Consider the following 20,506-nt stretch of genomic DNA (forward strand, 5'->3'; position numbering starts at 1 on the left):
ATGAGAAAAAAGCAATGAATAAATAAATAAAGAATAATAAAGGATGTGTGAATAAAGAGAAAGGAATGGATTCAGGAGGTTTGTAAAGGGGGCAAGGCTAGGTAAGAGTGCACATTGGAAGGAGAAGTAAAGGAGAAGTAATGGATGTTATAAACATAAATGACAAAGGATGGCCGTGCCCTAAATGGAAAAAAGAAAAATGTTGCAGGGGGGAGAGATTAGGAAGTTAAATACTTTCTGACAGTAAAGTATTAGAAGCAAAAAATATATTTAAAAGATCTGGAAGGTGGAATTGCTGAATGATTATTCTATAATCTGTAGCATACACAGATTAGGAAGATAACTGTCCACAGAAGATAAGGGATTCCAGAGCTGATAAGATCAAGTAAAGTTAGGTGTGTGTTCAGCAAGAGAAGATGGCCAAGTAATAAGCTTAGAGGGACTACCATGCTTTAGGGTTAGAAGATAGCTAATAATCTAAGAGGCTGCCGAGGGTCAAATAGGCTGGAAGAGAAAGGGAAGAAACCAGCCACAGAAGGCAAGAGATGATGCCACCACTGTTAACAGCTGGTGAAAGCAAAACCCCCACTGTGACCATGTCAAAGAACTTCAAGTTCTTACAGCTTTGGGGAAGAATCCCTGATCACTCTGCCCACATGTAGCAGTACTGATTCTCATTCTCATTCAAAGCCTGAGCGGGTACAGGGCTTCCACTAAGATAAAAGCTCTTATTCTTACCTACTGCTGTTCCACAAAAAGGAGGGGGGAACTCTATCCTCCTTTCACATAAGGTCTAGGGTTAGAAGCCTTCTTGCCCTGGAATCTATGGGCCCTTAAACACAAAACCATCCCTGTGCTGGGAGAGGAAAGCAGGGATCTCTCAAAACAAAAAGCTCTTATGCCAGCACCATGAGGAAGCTGTTGTCTACTCTGTCCTATGCCACCATTAACACTGTAATCCTTTCTTACCACCAAGTGCCCAGTTACTGGATTTGCAATTCTTGTTCCAAACCCAAAAGTTTCCCTGAACCACCTGGATAAAACCTCAGCTCTCCATAATCAAGCACCCCAGACATAGAGGAACTAAGCCAAGCATTTCTCTGTCACAGCCTATTTCCTCTCTCCTACTACATGGTGGGGGGGAGGGGGCCTTGACCTAAAAGAAAATAAGAACTGAGGCCCCCAGTTCTTGATTAGCCCAATGAAACTTCTTGCCCGGAAAAGATCTAAGACAAAGCTGTTTCTCGGATTTGATTGGCATTGACTTTCTAAAGCAACTTTCTGATCATTCTTTGTTGTAGTACAGTTACATCCAACTTTTTGTGATCCTAGGTACCATACTTGTCCATGGGATTTTCTTGGCAAGCATACCCCAGTGAATTGCCCTTCACTTCTCCAAGCAAAGTAACTTGTTCAGGGTCACACAACTAATATCAGAGGCCACATCTAAAGTCAGATTTTCCTGACTCCAGACCCAGTGTTCTATTCACTCGGCTACCTAGCTGCCACCTCCTGATCATAAAAATTCAGCTATGTGGAGTTTAGGCTGATTTGGTGGATTTCTTTCTTTCTTTCTTTTTTGCTGAGGCAATTAAAGTTAAGTGACTTGCCCAGAGTCACACAACCAGGAAGTGTTAAGTGTCTTAAGCCAGATTTGAACTCGGATTCTTCTAACTTCAGGGCTGGTGCTCTATCTACTACATCAACTAGCTGCCCCTTTGTTTGGTGGATTTCTGAAGCCTACTCCTCTTAGATGATTTGAGTTCAAAATTCACTTCAGATGCTTAAAATTTGATGATAGGCCATTAGTCTTTTTAAATGAGAATTCTATTATCTAATCATCTCAATAACATGAAATTGCAAAATTTTTTTCCAGAAAGAATTGAGCGAAGGGGGGAACTTTATGTCCAATATCTCTAATAAGGGTTGTTTTTATCCTAGATAGAGGGCATCTCAAAAGTCTTGTGTAATTTTCAGCTTTAAAGCTTACAGATATAAATAGATACGTACATATAAAAGATATATAATTAATTTTTTTAAAATGGCTCTCAAAACCCTTGGCCTCCCCTCATACCCCCCCCTTGCAAACTGTGGATATAGATGACTACTCCAAAAACTAGTATGGGGGATTGTAAATCAAAACAACCCTAAGATTTCATCTATCTCACAATGAATTTGGCAAAAATAATAAAACACAAAACAGTCAATAACAGGAGAGTTTTGGAAAGAATTGTTTCCTATTTTACCAAGAGGATACTCATCATTAGCTCCTTCTCTTATTCTATAGCTCAAAACCTCTTGATATCACTTGCTGTCTCTTTCTCCTTTGGTCTAGTAGTTGACAAAGTGGCCCTTGTCTTTGCATAAGGCCAATTATTCTATTCATGTCCCTAATCTTGAGGTCCCTCCTCTTTAACATCTCCCTATTTAATGGCTCTTTTCAGCCATTAGAATCTGGCTTCTAATCTCTTAAAGGTGACTAACAATTTTAAAAAGTGTTTTATTGCTGTCATTTGTTTTCACATCAACCCAAACTTCCCCTCCCTTCTCAGAGAACCATTCTGTATAACTAAGATTTGTTTTACAGGGTAAGAGAAAAAAAAAATTCAGCAAAATTGATCATTACATTGAAATATATTTATATATATAATATATACACATATATATGTAATATATATATATATATACACACACACACACACACACATATATACACACACACATATATATTAAATCAGTGGAAACCATTCTCTGCAAAAGAATGAAGGTGAAACAGTCTTCTCATATTTCCTCTTTGGGGCTAAACCGATGCTTTAAAATTTTGCACAATTCAGTTTCAATTCCTTTGTGATGGTTTTCCATCTATTCTGTTGAAACCACTAAGTAAAAGCAAGTCTAAAAACTGTATTGATACTAATTATTGATGTTAATATATCTTTTGAAAATAGATATTATAACCAGGAAATCATTATACACTTCAACAACAATACTATATGAGGATGTATTCTGATGGAAGTGGATATCTTCAACAAAGAGAACATCTAATTCAGTTCCAATTGATCAATGATGGACAGAATCAGCTACCCCCAGAGAAGGAACACTGGGAAATGAGTGTAAACTGTTTGCATTTTTGTTTTTCTTCCCAGGTTATTTTTACCTTACGAATCCAATTCTTCCTGTGCAACAAGAAATTCGGTAATGCACACATATATTGTATCTAGGATATACTATAACAGATTTAACATGTATGGGACTGCCTGCCATCTAGGGGAGGAGGTGGAGGGAAGGAGGGGAAAATTCGGAACAAAAGTGAGTGCAAGGGATAATGTTGTAAGAAATTACCCATGCATATGTACTGTCAAAAAAAAGTTATAATTATGAAATTAATAAAAAAAGAAAAAAGAAAAGAAAATAGATATTGTGCCATCAAATCAACCACAATGAGCAAAATTGAAACATATCATGATTTGTCAGCATCTGGCTCAGAAAGACTAAAGAGCATATAACAATAACAATCAGGGGTCTGGAAAGTTGGAATCTGGCTAATGATTCAGCTATCCAAACCAAAAACCAGTCCCAATTATGCCTACTCTGATAGAATAGGTGTGTCTATGTCTAACACATTACCAAGCTGAAGCAATATACAAAATGTGAGAGGACATATTTCTTTTTAGCAAGGTAAAGCTAATTTTATTATTTAAATTGAGAAGAAATGATTAGTATCGTTTTATAAAGAATTGCTCTGCAAAATTGTGTTTGTTGTTTTTTAAATGATGTATATTGCTAACATGTGTTTTATATATGTATACACACATGTATATATATGCATACGTACACATTTCCCATTTTACAATTCATCTTACCATTCTTTACTATTACCAGATATGTATCAGGAAATTCTGAAATTAATTACTACATACGTCTAAGTGCATTCATTTTAAACATTTGAATAAAAGTAATCTATCTATTTTTTTAATCTTTTTTCCCCTTCTATATTAGTTCATATAAGTCTTTTCATGCTATTCTCAGCTTTTCTATAAACATGCTTGCCATTTCTTATGGCATACATAGTGTAATGTTCTCTTCTCTAAAATGTAATCGTTCCCTGGGAGAAGGTTTCTTGGGGAGCTTCTGGAGGCAGCCTTAGTTTCAGTTCAGTTCAATAATCCCAAATGCAGCCAGGAGTTAAAGTCCAGATCCTTTATTTTCTTCTTCAAAGTCTTGTCTCTTTTTCTGGGGCCCAGTTAGCTTTAGTAGAGGCCTATCCCTCTCCTTGGTTCCTGAGAGCTCTTGTAGCCAGATTCAGCCTCTTGTCTTCCCAATGTCTCCAGATAGCACAAAGGTGGAAGTTGGAATGAATCTTGACTCCTCCTCCCAGAGAGTGGGCTTGTGGGTTTCTGACTTGTAAATCTCCTAGAAGTCCAAGAGCAAACTTGTTCTTTAGTGGGCTTGTGAATATATATGCTCTCTCTATATATGCTTATATATGCTCTCTAAAAGGTGTGAAGTCTAATGTGTGAACTCCTTTAAAGTGTGAACTAAGTACTAAGTACAAAACTTGTTTCAAGTTCTGGCCCATAACAACATAGTATCATTCCATCACATTCATGTAACAAATTCTTTGGCCATTTCTCAATCTATGGGCATCTACTTTGTTTCCAATTTTTAGTTACCATGAAAAATGCTTCTATAAATGCTTTAGCTGTCTATAGAGTCTTTTTGTCAATAACTTGGAGGCAATTATAGCATCAAGAAATCACAGTTGAATTCATATTGCTTTTTTCTATTGTACTAGAATTACCACATTTAACATAATTATAGCATTAAATAGGGCAAATTTGAGTACATTTAACCATTCTGTAATGTTCATTTTTCTGCCCTAATTTGGACTATCATTGGGATCTCTGGATCAAAAGGTATAGTTCTTTCTGGATCAAACAGTATATAGTTGTTACTACATAATTCCAAATGACTTTCCAGAACACTACCACCAATCCAAAAATCTTTTTTTGCCCATCTACTGACCATGGCTCTCTCAGGCTCCTTTGCATTACACTAGTTTACTGGCCTCTCCTCTGATTTGGATCACTGCCTCTTGAATACCCTTGTTGAGGGTACCACCATCCACCCCATGATAAAGTCATTCAACCTCAGTGTTCATCCTGAACTTTTCCCTCTCCTTTCACATCAAAGCCAGTTTCCAAGTCTTGTTAATTCTACTGCTACAATATCTCCTACAAGGCCTTCATTATATTCCTTCTGGATAATTTAACTGACTTTTCATTAGTCTCCTAGTATATACTTCCTCTCCAATTCACCTTCAGAAACTATTCTTCCTAAAATCCAAACCTAACACATTTAAGTGCTCAAGAACCTTTATTGGAAGGTAAAGGTTTCCTATTACTTCAGAGATAACAAATGAATAAGTACTATGTGCTAAGCACAAGGGATAAAACCTGAAAATTCAGACAGTCCCTATTTTCAAGAAGCTCACATTCTAACAGGAAAGTTCAGGGAGGATGAAAAAGTACAAGTGTCCATAAGATATAGTAGCAGCTATATGAAAATTTGATGGTACCAAGCCTGTAACCTCTGCTGCTAAAGAAGGCTGAAGCAGCAGATTGTTTGAGTTAGCAGTAGAGAGCTAACAAGTTGCCTAAAAGGGGCCAAAATGGCCCAGTAAAATGAGTGATCACTATAATTCCAACCTTGATAGGGAAACCTACTTTGTTTAAAAAAAAAAAAAAAAAAAAAGAGGATACAGTATTAAGATAAATGATATGGCTATATAATCTTTATCATGAATTTAGGGAGTGAAAGGAAAGGCAAAGAGCTTAATCACCTAACAATTGTAAATAGGGCTAGAAGTCCAGCACCAAACCTCACTATTTCACCACCTCTTCCTTTTATGTCCAAAGACCCAAAGTTTATTATAAAGTAATCCATTCCTTTAGCACCATATAAATCAAAGAATACTTATTTCAGTCAGAGGAGGGAAAATAGAAAATGTTCACAATGCTCCAAAGTTCCCTTTAATCAGATAGGAATAATTATTCTAGTTTACTAAAAATTTGGGATTCAACATATAGATCAAAAAAATAAAAATACAATATCCAAATATCCATTCTGTAGATTATATGGAAAGTGCAGAACTTTTTTCTTTCTACTAAAGGTGACTTTATTTACTAAAATATTGTATTTCGATATAGGCTCCACAATTTAACAATGATGTATAAAACTTGAATATGGTTCAAAACAGATAAAAATAGAAACTCTTCACCTTGACATTTAAAACCTTCATTAGAACTAGCTGCTGGGGCAGCTAGGTGGCACAGTGGATAGAGCACCAACTCTGAAGTCAGGAGGACTTGAGTTCAAATCTAGTCTCAGACACTTAACAATTTTTTGCTATGTGATCCTGGACAAGTCACTTAACCCCAACTGCCTTAGCAAAGCAAAAAACAAACTAGCTGCTACATGAACAGGGTTCTCCTCATCCTAGCCCATCAATAGGCAGCAAAAAAGTATTTCCTCAATGCCAAATTTCACCAAAAGATGCCCACTGTCACCTAGATACTAACTCTCAGATTTATATCTATGCTGGAAATATTCCAGATTCCTACTCCCTTCTACTCAACTCACTATTATCTTCTTAGTAGAGGATATCTGTACTGTCACTATTACCCTGAGTCTTTCATACATTCCCATTTGGCTTGTTAAATTTCCATGCATAAGAACAACCTTTCTTTTCCATCTGCCATGAACATTAACTCTCTTATGTGTTACACATAAGCTCCTTGAAAGCAGAGGCTGGCTTGATTTTCTGTTTGTGTTTTAGTGCTTATAGGGAGAACTTACTAAATGTGCTTCCATTTTTTTCAGGCTTATTTCAAATTATCCTCTTTTTATGTCCTTTATTAGATTTTTGATTTGATATTGATTTGACTATGTGCCAGACAAACTGGTTGACTTGCTGTTTCCTGGACCCCAAATCATATCAGAACTCACCTCCGTGCATTTGTCCAAGCTATCCTAATATTAGAAAAGTCTTTCTTCCTTTATCTTTGCTTCTTAGAATCCCCAACTTAACTTCAAGATTCAGCTCAATTGCCTCCTAAAAAGGATAGTCTTCCTGATTATTCTGATAGTTATATGCTGTACAAAACAAACCATTTACAATCTGCTTTAGACCTCTTCCAGTGGAAAGCAAGCTCCTAGATGAGAGTATTTTTTCATTTTGTCTTTGTAGTCTCAGCTTGTAGCATAATGGCACTTAGATGTTTTAGAGGCAGTAAAGAGTTACAGAGATAGAGACCTCTTCTGGGAAGAGTTCGAATCCAGCCTTAGAAACTTCCTCGCATTGTGACCTTAGCAGAGTAAGTTAACTTTTTTTGCCTATTTCCCCATCTATAAAGTGGAGACCATTAACAGGAATCAGGGTTCTTGTGAGGATCAAATGAGATAATTGTAAAAACAGCTAGTCCTGGCACATAATAAACACTATATAAATGTTAATTAGTATTACTATTATTGGATTGAAGGAATCCTAAAATCTCTTCTAGCTCAAAATTCTCCAATTTAAAAATACCTAAATTTTTAAGACATATTAAACACTAAAAATACATTCATGTCAACAAGAAGCACGCTGTCCTAGAAGCCTAAACAGAAATAGACATAAAACTCTCTAACAATTTTTATGAGTATGTCCTCAAGGTTTTAAGAAGACAATTTCAAAACTTACAAACCAAAATTAAATGTTTAATATTGAAAACTAAGAGTAGATATGGTAAAGGAATAAAAGAATTGGACTGGTACTTATTTCAACATTGTTCCAGGCTCCAATATGCCTTTCCAATCAATCAGCAAATTCATAAACATTTAGTAGTAGCCAACTGTGAGTAGAACACTATGCTATTTTCAGGAGGAAATACAAAGCTTCTAGCTTGCTGTTGCAAAAATATTAGCTGTATTTGTAGTTGATAATCTCTAAGTCAGTAGAAAGCATTAGATAAGCAGATTTATCAATTCTTACTCTAGGCTTTTCACTAAGTGGTGGGGAGGAAAGAGTGAGAGGGAAAGGTAGAGAGTATCAACTGGAAACCAAAGCTGGAAGAACCACAGGCAATTTTTAAAAATAAAACAAAAATAAATATAAAAGCTTTGTTCAGAAAAAAAAAAAAAAAAAGTCATGCCTTGTTAGAATTTTATTTTAGCTTCATTTTAGACTAATTTTAAGTGATTCAGTGATTCAACATTTTTTATTCCTGGTCAGAGTCTTTCTACCACTTTCTACTACTGATATTATTTGTAGTATCAAATGCTTTAGCATGAGACAGCATGAAATATAGGAAGCTAAGGAAATTGGATTCAAACTGGGGTTCTACTTACTGTCTCTATATCCCTGGACAAATACAGATTTCAGAGGCTATTTTCTCATCTGTTATGAGAATACATTTTGCAAAACTTGTATGAATTATCATTAACTATGTTAAGTGTTAACTGTCATTAACAATAGCTTAACTACTGACCAGAAATTACAAGGAGATAAACCCAGCCCCAATCTGCATAAATAATCTTAGCTGTAAGCATTCTAAAATCACAGGGTTTTAGACAAATACCCAAGACTTTACCAGTTCTATGACAATGAGCAAATCATCACTTCTGAGTATCCTTTTTCCTTTTCTGAACAAAGAACATAGCACTACTTAGATGACTACTCGCAACATTAGGGAAACTACATTATAAACTATAAAGCACTAGAAAATGAGGTGTTATTAACAAAGCAATCCCATATGGTATATAAATTTTTGTTTTTAACTAGTTACCTCCCACATTCCAACCATTTCTTCTCCAAATCTCTCTAGCAACTAGCTCTAGAAATCTCCCTTCAAATTCTCATCAAGCATGTCCCAGGAAGCTTTTCAGGAAGACAGAACTTTCACCTATGCCTATGTAGTTCAAAAGACAGGTAGATGCCATTGCCAGGGCAGGAATAAGGAAAGAGTCGTGATCTGTGTTCCCACACTAACTACATTGACTCCTGGCAAGTCACTTAACCTTGTTTGCCTCAGTTTCCTCATATGTAAAATGAGAAATGGCTAAAGTACTTTTGCCAAGATGGTTTCAAAGGGGGTCATCCTGAATTAGGTACAACTGAAAAACAACCAAAGAAGTAATTTAAAGGAATCCTTTAGGTACCTTTAGGGTACCTAGGACTTCTTTTAAACATCAAATAATATGGCAGATCCCGAAATTTTTTTAGCTACTCTGTTAGGATATCTTAAATGAAAAAACAAAATAAAACATGCCAACAAGAAAATAATGGATTCATTAATACTTTTAAATGAATTTGTAATTTACTACTTCTGTAAAACATTATTTACTACATCTGAAAAACAGTAATATGCGAGTGGAAGATACTTGGTCTTCAGACAGTGTGGGTACATACTGATGGATTTAAAGACTACTTGCAAAACTCTGTTCCCATATATTTGGTTTAGCATTTGGAGCATTTGGTTTAGAAAAAACTTGTAACAGGAAAAAGGATAAGATGGAAATATGGGCTAGATTAACTTGCATAAACAGTCACCATAGTACATACATGCCACCTCGTATTTAAAAATCTTCAATGGCTCCTCGTAGTTCGAACTCCTCAATCTGACCTTCCACAACAAAATTTCAATCTATTTCCCAACATTATCCTATCTCCTCTTCTATTACTTCAGATTCCAGTGAAACCAGATTATCTACCATTTCCAGAATATATACCATCTTTTCTCACTAGTATATTATTTGCTGAAGTTACCTGGATAACCCTCGACTATTATCTTCACTGTCTGCTGAGATCCTTCTAGACCTTTCACTTTTTATCTTCTAGCTAAAAGCATCTTGTACCTCTTCTATGCAGATTCTCTTTTCTAATTTGTATTATATTTGTGTACCTCTCTTTACAACTAGAATCTAAGCTCAAATTTAGAACAAGTTAACAACTTATTCATAAAAGAATTCTTTTATTGTATGACTAGCACAGTCACTTCTCTGTAGTAAATGCTTAATAAACAGTTTTGTTTGTTTGTTTGTTTTTTTAAATTATATAGTGGGTAAAGAGATGTAGGAAGAAGTAAAAGAAAAGGAATGATTCCTTGTCCATGCAAGTTCAGGTCCAGACTTGTTTGATATATAATTTTTATTTATCCCAGGGTCTGACTGTATGAGCCAATTTCTTCATATATGTACAAGAATTTAAAAAAGACACACAGGAAAGAATTCTATCTCATAAAGGCTATGTGTGGCATAGGTCAACTGTATTTTTTTCTATGGGACTAGACTAAGAATTCTTGGTGTGGTACAATGATAACTTGCAAGACAATATAACAAATTTTTGCTATTTATGGCAAGGAGGACCAAGCACATGCCTTGCACTGAGCAGAAACAATCTACTGTAATTACAAATAATATACCAACATTTTGGCTGTCCAGAACCCTTAGAGAATAAACTATTTTAGAAAGCAGCATTTTTCAGAAAGCTGGAGTTTAAGTATTAAATTGATGACCTTGCCACCATCTTAGAGCATCAATTATACCAAATTACACTACAATAATGCTCTGGAAAATCTGCACTATTAAATGAATATTTAAGTTCTGTCTGCTATGTAGATTTTTGGTCTCCTCCTTATATAGGCTATCAACTGACAATTTTTACTAATGCTTGTGTTAAGCAATCTCCAAATTCTTGCCTTATATATTTAGAGCAGGAAGGTTATCTATTCCAAATCCTTGTTTTACAGATGACGAAAATGAAGCCAAGAAAAGTTGTGGTTGCTTCAGCAAGGATATGAACCCATGTCCTCTTCCTCCAAAACCCACCTTCTTGTCTCTCATTATAATTTCTCTTTGTTCTTGAAAACTAGGCAATAAAGGTTTTTTAGAACTATGTGTAAAGAAAATTAACTCCAGGTCACAGCTTGAGGGATGTCTCATAATTAAATGAAGGTTACTTGCATGGACTTTGTCACATCCTCTTTATTGGTTTAAAGTCCTTTTGCTTACTTATAGAGATGTTCTAGGTGGAGAAGAGTGAAAACAGCTATGTTGAAAGCAAATGAGGTGTAATTGTATCTTATTTGAAAAGGACACACAATTAAAATGTAGAATTAATCCAAAAAAATCTAATTTTATTCAAAACTTTGGTTGATTGGTTTTTAACATAGCACTCTTCTAAAAACCGTCTCAAATTTTATTCTTTCTCTTCCACAGACCACCTTTTATGAAGTAGTTTGTGGCCAGGGAATTGGCAAATTTGGCTTTAATAATATTTCTCTGTTCAGAAAGAAGTGGATTCCTAAAACATTAACTGTAACAAATTTAAGCAAATCATATTGTTTTCCAAGTGATTTTCCTTATAAAACTGGAGAAGTGTTCCCACAGAAGATATATAATAATGAATCCAACTGATACTGTGAGAATACATGCACACCTGATGCAAATATCTCTGGCTTGATGATGAACTCATCGACAGGCAAGAATAATAAGGGAAGCAAGTGTTGGCAGGCAAATACCAGGCAATGAATTTACTATATATCCTCGTTAGTCACTTACAGGTTGGCAGAATTCCCTTAACATAGATCTTCAGTGAACATATAATGAATTTTCTACTTTTCTAATTCCATTGTGGCAAAAATAAAATAGTCTAAGTCTGTATTTTTCATTAAGGCAGCTTTCTAGGATTTAAATCAATTGTTACTTCTCAGTCTTAACATTTTCCTCACAAAAAAATTCCTAAAAAAACAAAACAAAACAAACAAACAAAAAAAAAAAAAAAAAAAAAAAAAAAAAAAAAACACCCTCTGACTGCTTCTCCTCATCAGGACTAAGCCCAAAGAACTTGAAAAGGACATGCCAAGTCCCTTCATTCTAACCCAAATGCTCTAACAATATGGATCAAGTCCCATCTGCCAGAGTATATGTCCAAAATAAAAATTCAATTAGCTCCACAGAAAAAGAACAAAGAAACTTTTTGGCACTAAATACCAAAACTGAAAGTATTTACAAAATTTAAAAATGCATTAATAGCACAGTAAATTATTCAAAGCTAAACTGAGTCCCTTTTCAGCTCCTATTTTTCCACTCTCAAAGAAAAAATGAAGGACTTTAACAAAATGACATTCAATTTCAACATTTAAAATTCTTGCAACTTAACATATTTATACCCCAAAAATGGGAAAGAAAAAAAAAAAAAAACTCATCTTGAAATGACAGTACTTTACTTTTTGGTCATGTTAAAAAAGATTTGTACTGGAATGTCTTTGAAAAGCAGGAAGCCACTCCTATTGCTCCACTTATAGTTTAAAACATATGTAGGGCTTCTGTTAAACTTAATAAAACAAATATAAACAGTATTGTTTTTTGTTAAAGAAAAGTCTCAAGAAAGAGATTGTACACAAATCTAAACCCCCCATATTTCTGCATTAGTTTGAATAACTAAAAACAAGGTTATTAAATCCAATCAACAATCCACATGCACTATATGCAAGGTTCTAGAATAGACTCTGAAGACAAGGTATAAAAGATCAAATTCCATCTAATAAGTAATATTTATAATTGGCAAGATTATCATGTTTAAGTAAACAGGTCATTTTATAACTATTAGATATCTTTATTTTGTATATTCTATGTGTGTATATGTACATATATATTCAGTTTGAAGGGAGGGTAATTATATGTCAGATGTTAAACTTAGCTTCTTGAGAATAGGATTAATTTCATTTTTTCTGTTTCCCCATCATCTAGCATAATTTTTTTGAGAGCTAAGTTTTGGAGTCAATGACGCTGGATTCAAATCCCAGCTTTGCCATTAAACATTTCTGGGACTCAGTTTATTCATTACTTAAATGAAAAGATTCCAGTCCTAAACCCTGTGAATCTGTAATTACTCAAATTGAATAAAATATGCTCAAAGAACAAGTGAACATTTTCACCCTAAATGAAGGAGGGAGGGGAATTCTAAAAAAGAGAGAATAAAAATAGGGATGTAGAACAGTCCAGTTTGTCTGCAAAAGAACATAGGAAACAAAGTTGCATGAGAAAACAAGGTAAATAGTTTTGATCCAGATTATAGAGGGTCTGGATTAGACATTTATACTTTATTCATTTATACTTTCTTTATTCAATAGACAATAAGGATCCAATTAAGGTTTTGAGCAGAAAGAACTTAATCAAAGTTAAGACACTGGGAAAATTACTGGGAAGGTTAGATTACAAACCTACTGAAGGCAGAAAGGCCAGAGAAGATACTGTAACAAAAAAGTTTTTACAAGGGGACTTCAAAACAGGGCTCACTTACTGTAGTACAAAGGAAACATGTAGAGGATAGATGCAACAATGTCAATAATTAACAAGACTTAGCAACCAAATGGTTGTGTTTCTATTGAAAGAAATTAATTGAAGTTAAAAGCCTACATTATTAAGAAGATGGTTGGTGCCATCTATAGAAATACAGAAGTTAAGAAGCAGGAGGAAGTTCAGTTATGGAAATGTTAAGTTTGAGGAGTTGGCAGGATATTAGGCAAGGGAAAAATGGGATTTCCTATATCATTAAAAAAAATGGAAATCTATATACTCTTATCAACTAAAAAAGGCTCCTTAAATGTCCTAATTTTAACTATACACAAAAAGGTTGTGATTCTTATTTCAGAATGTTTCCCTTACTTCTCCTTCTCTTTTGACTTATATTTATCAACTTATCCCAATGAAAAATTATAAAAATTTTAAAATTTCCTAATCCCACCACAGTAAGATCTACAAAACTTCCAGGATAAAGGAAAAAATGACTATGAGGTAAAATGAAATCGATTACTTAAGTGCCACTTAGTACCTATGCAACGACATCACTAATTTCTAGGCCTCCTGTATTCTCATCTATTAAAGGAAGGAGCTGGACTCAATTGCCTCTCTTCCAGGGATACATTTAGGATCCAATTCAAGTATTGGTCCTTACATTTTTTTTTTTTTTTTTATAAGACAGATTGTGGGGAGAAAACAAAAAATGCAGTTGGGTAGCTAAACTATTTCCACTCTTAATAGGTTTAAATAAATAAAACACTGCTCTCTTCTCTAAGGAAATCAAAGGGAAGGGAGAGACTGAATTACCCCCAGGCCAAATTTGTTATTACATTAGGATTCTTGAAATTAAGTAAAATAAAATTGTCACTGCATTTTTTTAAAGCCAAGATTTACTGATAAATCTGGATAACAATGACCTTTCCAAATAATTTTAAAATTTTTTAAAAATAACACATCAAGGATTTTGGTATATAAAGTATGTGATACCCATAGTACACGTTGCATATGTATTATTTATATTCATGTCTACACACCTATATGTAAATACACAATATACAGAACCTGGTACAGGAGAAGGAAAAGTCGACTTTTGGCATCAGAATCCCATTCCTAGTGCTTACAACTTAATCGGTTTTCAGTAAGTCAACCTCTCTGGAGCTCAGTTTCCTCATCTATAAAAGTAAAGGGGGTTGAACTACGTTCCTTTCTGTTCGGACTAAGTCTAAGTGTGCCATAATTCATAAAACAATTCCATAAGCATCTACTCCAAACCTAGACACTGATCTTCTAAAGATAGTGAGGGGAGAGAGAGAGCAGGAGTAGCCACAAAACCAGATAATTGGTTCCCTTTGTTCGGGATCAATAGAATAACTAATAAATCAAATATTAAAAGGTGCTAGGGCTTTAGAAACTACATATACCTAAATGGTAAGTGATAGAGGCATGCTGCAAGCTTCCCAAATCAGCATGCTTTTTTGAACAGTAACTTTCAAAAACAGTTAACTTTAAAAAGTAGATCTAATGAGAATAATTTTACTGTTAATTAATATGTTCGTTAGGGATAACGATGATCAGTTGGAAAGGGGACGAAATTCCAAGTAAAACATCACACTATTGTTTTTTTACAACAGATAATGAAATAAAGGAAACTAAAATGCAGCCCTCGCCACCGCCACCGCCACCACTACGATTGCTATTACGACGATGACTACTATTACTACTAGAACAACTCTCCCCCCCACACACCCCCTCCCCATCTTTAAGGACGGAGTAGAAGAGTTACAAGTAAACCTGCATGATGGACAGAAACGGGCCGGGCCTCGTCGGTGCGCTCGCCGCAAGCAGCACAAGATGCATTCGGCCCCTTCCCATCGCGCTTTAATCACTAGTTTCTGCCTGCCCCGGCCGGTTCTCGGTATTAATCACACCCCACACAGGATCCCCTCCATCCACCCCCACTACAGGAGGATCCGAGCACAGACTACAGCAAAACACAAACACATCTCTGCCCCCAGTCCGAATTATCGGAGGTGGAGGTTGGGGAGGGGGTTACCTCGACGGAGGCGGCGGCCCCTCCAGGGCAGGATCCGGGGGTCCCGGACCTTTTGTTCCTCTTCGAATTGGGATGAAGGGGTCTGAGGAAGAAGGGAGGAAGGGAAGGGGGAGGGGGAGTGGAAATGGTCGATTTAAGGCGGAACTGAAAACACTCTCCCCCTCTGCCCCTCCCCCAAAGGAGGGAGAGTCCGGAGGCGAGGAGGAGCAGGACTCGAGGGTAGCAGGGGGCGGAGGGAGGGGGAGGCGCAGATTGGGGAGGGGTCTCGAAGGGGGGAGGGGAAGAGAGCCGCCGCCCGGTCCGCCCACACCGGAGGGGAGGGGAAAGGAGGGGAGGGCGTGGGGACGTGCGTGTCCCGCCGTTCGCCCCTCCTCCCCACCTTCACGCGCGAGCCCGCAGACGGACACACACACTCTCTCACAACGGACAAGCCGGCCTTCGCGGCCTCCCTGCCCCCAGCGCGTCTGTGCTACCTACCGCTGCCGCGCAGCGAATCAAACTCCCGGCTGCAGGATCGCTCGCTCGGCACTCGATGGCTTAACTCGGCTATCTGGGTGCTGCCGCTGCTGCTGCTGCTGCTGCTCCTCCACCGCCGCGGCTGTGCGGGTAAAACCCGCCTCTTAGCCCGGGCCCCGGGCCCTGACGATTCGTCGGTCCAGCCCCGGGGCTGGCACCTTGCCGCCTGCTGATTGGCGCCGACGCCCGCCCGTTAGGGCGTGAGGAACGCGCCGGCCGTGAGGAGCGCTCCGCGCGCTCGGGAGATTGGGGGGGGGGGGCGGGGAGCGGGGGAAGGGAGCTCTAGTGCGCGAGGGAGAGAGAGTTGCGGACTAACACCTTCTTCGCTTTTTCCTCTTCGCCACACCCTCCTCACCCACCCGACCAGATCGACAGCGACTTCGACGAATCCGAAATTGCTCTAGTCGGGGTGTGCGCAGCACGTCGAGTTCCCTGAATCGGACGGGAAACGTCGCAAGCTGATGGGTCCCGCCTCCCCCGTAGAACGTGAGGTGGTGTGGGGGAAGGGTCAGAAGGCAGCGGTTTCGGTTGATTCCTCTCGCCCGCGTATACTGGAGATTCACGGGAGGTGGGGGAGGAGGAAAGGACAGCATCTATCTAAACATACAGTAACCTGCCGCGTAGGGAAAATAATCCCAACAAAAGTACTGGTCCATGTTTCTACCCCACCCACTGCCTCAGCCCCGCTGGCTTTCCGCCCCTTCCTCAGGTCGTCATCCCCTTCACACTCTCTAAGTCATCTCGGGATAGAGCTACTTTAGGGCCGATCCCTCTTCCTTCCCACAGACATTTAACCCACCATCAGGGGAGAGAAGACTAGGAGGGCAAAAGGGTAATAAGTCAAAGCCCCATCACCCTCTAAGACAAATGGGACAGAGAAAGGGGGCGTGGTCAAAAGTCGGGAGGGGCTTGCATGTAAATGAGGAGGCGGGCATAAAATCACCTCCAAGAGCAAATTAGATTGGGATAGAGGGGCGGGGCTCAATCATAATTGAGGTAGGGGTGTGGGTCTCTTGTCAGCTCTACTGCTGAAGAGTTCCTTGGTTCCTTGGCTTTCTGAAAGAAGGGATCTCAGAATCCGTGAGATCCAATCCTCTTCTTTCACAGGACGGAACAGGCCCAGAGAAGGGAAGGATCCGGTCTAAGTTCCAAAGCAGTAAATCACAGAGCTGGTGTTAGAATCCAGGTCTTCCAGCACGAGGGGCTCTCTTCGCTGCTCTCCACTACCACGCTAATTTCAGTCTTTGAAAAGTAATCTCTAATTCCTCTTCCTCCTTCTCTTTCTTCTGCTGCTTCTCTTTCTTCTCCTCTTCCTCCTCCTGAGTTTTGTATTACTAAGCTTGTTCATCTGGCAGTATTTGATCAGCTTGGATAGTAAAATATCGTCAAAATCCTAGTTCATCATTTTGGGGTTTCATTCTCATTTATTTTGATTATCCTAAATTATTCCCAATGTGTGATGTCGGGTTGCATAATCTGCCCTATGGGAATGTAAAGAGACGTGACTGAAGCCCTAGCCTGTCATACTCTGCCATTTTCATTTAGGGAATACCTAAACCTCTAGAGAAGAAAAAACAAACAGTCAAACCAGCTCAATATCTTTTGTTTGTGACAGAGATAGAGAAGAAATCTGGCATCCTCTGACGTACCTAGATTGAGAGAAAGGTTTCAAATGGTTCCGAGAAAAGATACGTTGAATCCTCCAATTATGATCTTATTTCTCAAATATATAAAGAACTTTGTCAAATGTATAAGAATATGAATCACACCCCAATTGATGAAGAATCAAGGGATGTTAACAGGCAGTTTTTGATGAAGAAATCAAAACTATAATCATGTGAAAAAATGTTCTAAATCAATTAGACAATGCAAATTGAAACAACTTTAAGATGTCAACTTACACCTATCATGTTGGCTAAAATGATGCCCCAGTTAGAGAATGACTAAAAATGCTGTAGTATAAAACAGTGTTGGGGTATGACTATGATATAAGAAATGAGAACTGGTTGATATACAAAAATATGGAAAAACTTGCATTATGAAGAAAGATGCTCTCCACTTCCAGAGAACTGACTAATAGAAATATGGGTAGTGTGGTCTTACATATGTGACTATACATGTATATGTATGTACATATATGTGTATGTTTATAGATAAGTATGTGTATATAGGTATGCATATTTATGAATTGTGTGTATATAAAGAGAGTCCCCTTGTGGGTAGGGAAGAGAGAAAAAAAAAGTGCACTGCTGAGAAAAGAAAACTTAGAAAGAATCACAGAAATGCTGGGTAGCTTTGAAAAAAAGGAATAGTATTTGGTTATATAGTTTTTCTTAAATTGGAAATTTATTGTTTTATACTTAATCCTTTCATATTCTCTGTGTATATGGAAATTTTTTTTCTCATTTTGTATTTAAATTTAAATGAATAAAAAAATTTAAGAAAGGTAGGATGTCATGGACTAAAATATCATGGGATTAAGGCCAGATAACATATTGAATATAAACATAGGATCTGTCTTGTAAAAATAGTGTTAAAGCTTAAAATCTGGCTGTACCTGACAGCTGAAATTAATATTAACAAAAAAGTGTTTTTGAAGCTATTTTGGGAGAAAAAGATTTGTAAAAGAAAAAGTACCTTTGCTTGGAGTCCATCAGTTGGTGTACAACAGAGAAGACAAAACTGCTTAAATTGTATTTGTTTCTGTTTACTAAGAAGAATGATCTTTGCACTAGAATGACAGAATACACCTAACAAATTGGATTGATACCCAAGTAACGTGATGGTAAAGAAGCATCTGGTTGTTCTTGATTAAAGCAGTTTACCTGGTCCAGATAGATTACATACTCATATGCTGAAAGAACTGGTAGAAATGTGACTACTTAACTGAAGTCAGTAATATTTTAAAGATCATGGAAAAGAAGGGAGATACCAGATTAGGAAAAGGCTAATGTAATTCTGATTTTAAAAAAGAGAGACAGAAAACAGTTGTTAAACTATAATTCAATGAATCTCACATTCTGGGAAAATTCAAAAATATATTATTGAAGAGATGATTGGTGAGCTTTTAGAAGGAAAAGCTGTGATTACAAAGAGCCAGTATGATTTCAACAAGAATAGGTCATGGGAAATTAATCTCATTTCCTTTTTTGGCAGAGTTAATAAACTTGTAGATTAGGGGAATGCTGTGGATTTAGTTTACCCATATTTTAACAAAACTTTTGATAAAATACTATTTACTGTTCTTGTGGAGAAGATGGAAAAATATAGGATAGAGACAATTAGATGGATTTAAAACAGAATAGTTGGATTTAGTGCATGTTAATTCAATGTTGACATTACAGGATGTTTTCAATGGAGTATCCACAGACATCTCTGCATGGTTCTCTGCTATTTAACATTTTATCACTGATTTTGATGAAACCATAGATAACATGTTCACCAAATTTGGAGAAGATATTGTGCTAAAAGGGATACAAAAGATCCTGGTTAATAGAGTTAATCTTCAAAAGCTTTTGTCACATGGCACAGTAAAAGCTGGGACTTGCTTCCTCTCTCCCAAATTCCCCTCCAAACAACTTTACAATAAATTCTGGATAAGCAGAACCACCAAAAGAAAGTGAAACAATTTTCTAGCTTAAGACAATTTAGAATATTGGCAACAATTTACCAGCCTAAAACAACTTAGAATATTGGCAGGAAAGGTCTGTTGTATCAAGATAAGAGTGGAACATAATCCAGCACAGTTCATATACTAGTGAACCAGCAGTAGACCCTGAAAACAAATGAATCAGCCCACAGATTATAAAGAGGTAAGAAGGTAAAGGTGGCCAGAAAACTAGTAAGGAGATAATAGGAAACCCTTTCTTGTTAGAGGATATAGAACTCTGTTGCATTGCCTGTATGTCCTTTCAGGTTACAGCCCCACAGTGAAGATCACTAGAACATGTTGCTACAGGAAAGACAAGTTACAGGGCTGAAAAAGTGCAACATTCACTCCCAAATTAGAGCATAAGAGAATAGTGACCATACCTTTCCTTAGATCATGCCACTTTGGAAGAGCTGAAAATTTAAAGACACCATTCTCCAACTTCCAACCCCAAATTAACTCTGAAAACAGCAGTACCAAAAAACTCCTAAAGTTTGGGATAGTGCCCTCTCTACCCTGGGAATAAAGCCTAACTTTAACATAAAGTTAAAAATCAAATATACTGGGGAAATGAGCAAACAACAAAGAAGCTGACCATAAAACAATACTATGGTGATAAAGAAGTTCAAAACACAAACTCAAAAGACAGCAAAATTAAAATAGCTTCATTCAAAGCCTCAAAAAAAAAAAAAGTGTTCTGAGGCCCAAAAACAATCATGAAAGAGCTCAAAAAAGTTTCGAAATCAAATAAGACAAGTAGAGAAAAAAATGGAAAAATAAATTACAGTAATACAAAGGATACATATGAAGATGAGGGATAGGTAAAGGAAGCACAAAACTATTGAAAATACCTTATATAATTATATAATAATAGGCAGACAATCTAAGGTACCACTAAACACCTCTCAAATTGGCTCAGATGACAGGAAAAGATAATGATAAATGTT

At 37.0% G+C, this 20,506-nt stretch overlaps 1 protein-coding gene across 5 annotated transcripts in view; it reads right to left on the reverse strand.

Moving 5' to 3' along the window:
* The window catches only part of SMAD2 (SMAD family member 2), a 98,051-nt gene extending 81,775 nt beyond the window's left edge, over positions 1-16,276 (reverse strand). For 3 of the 5 annotated variants that reach the window (XM_074279326.1, XM_074279324.1, XM_074279328.1), the window contains exon 1: positions 15,872-16,276. The gene's annotated coding sequence lies outside the window, so the exon portion shown is untranslated. Of the gene's footprint in view, positions 1-15,394; positions 15,764-15,871 lie in introns of those variants that run through there. The other 2 variants (XM_074279327.1, XM_074279325.1) reach the window with 2 other exon arrangements.
* Positions 16,277-20,506: the final 4,230 nt, after the last annotated feature.

This window comes from Sminthopsis crassicaudata, chromosome 1, assembly GCF_048593235.1.
Source record: "Sminthopsis crassicaudata isolate SCR6 chromosome 1, ASM4859323v1, whole genome shotgun sequence".
In the NCBI taxonomy this organism is placed as follows: domain Eukaryota; kingdom Metazoa; phylum Chordata; class Mammalia; order Dasyuromorphia; family Dasyuridae; genus Sminthopsis; species Sminthopsis crassicaudata.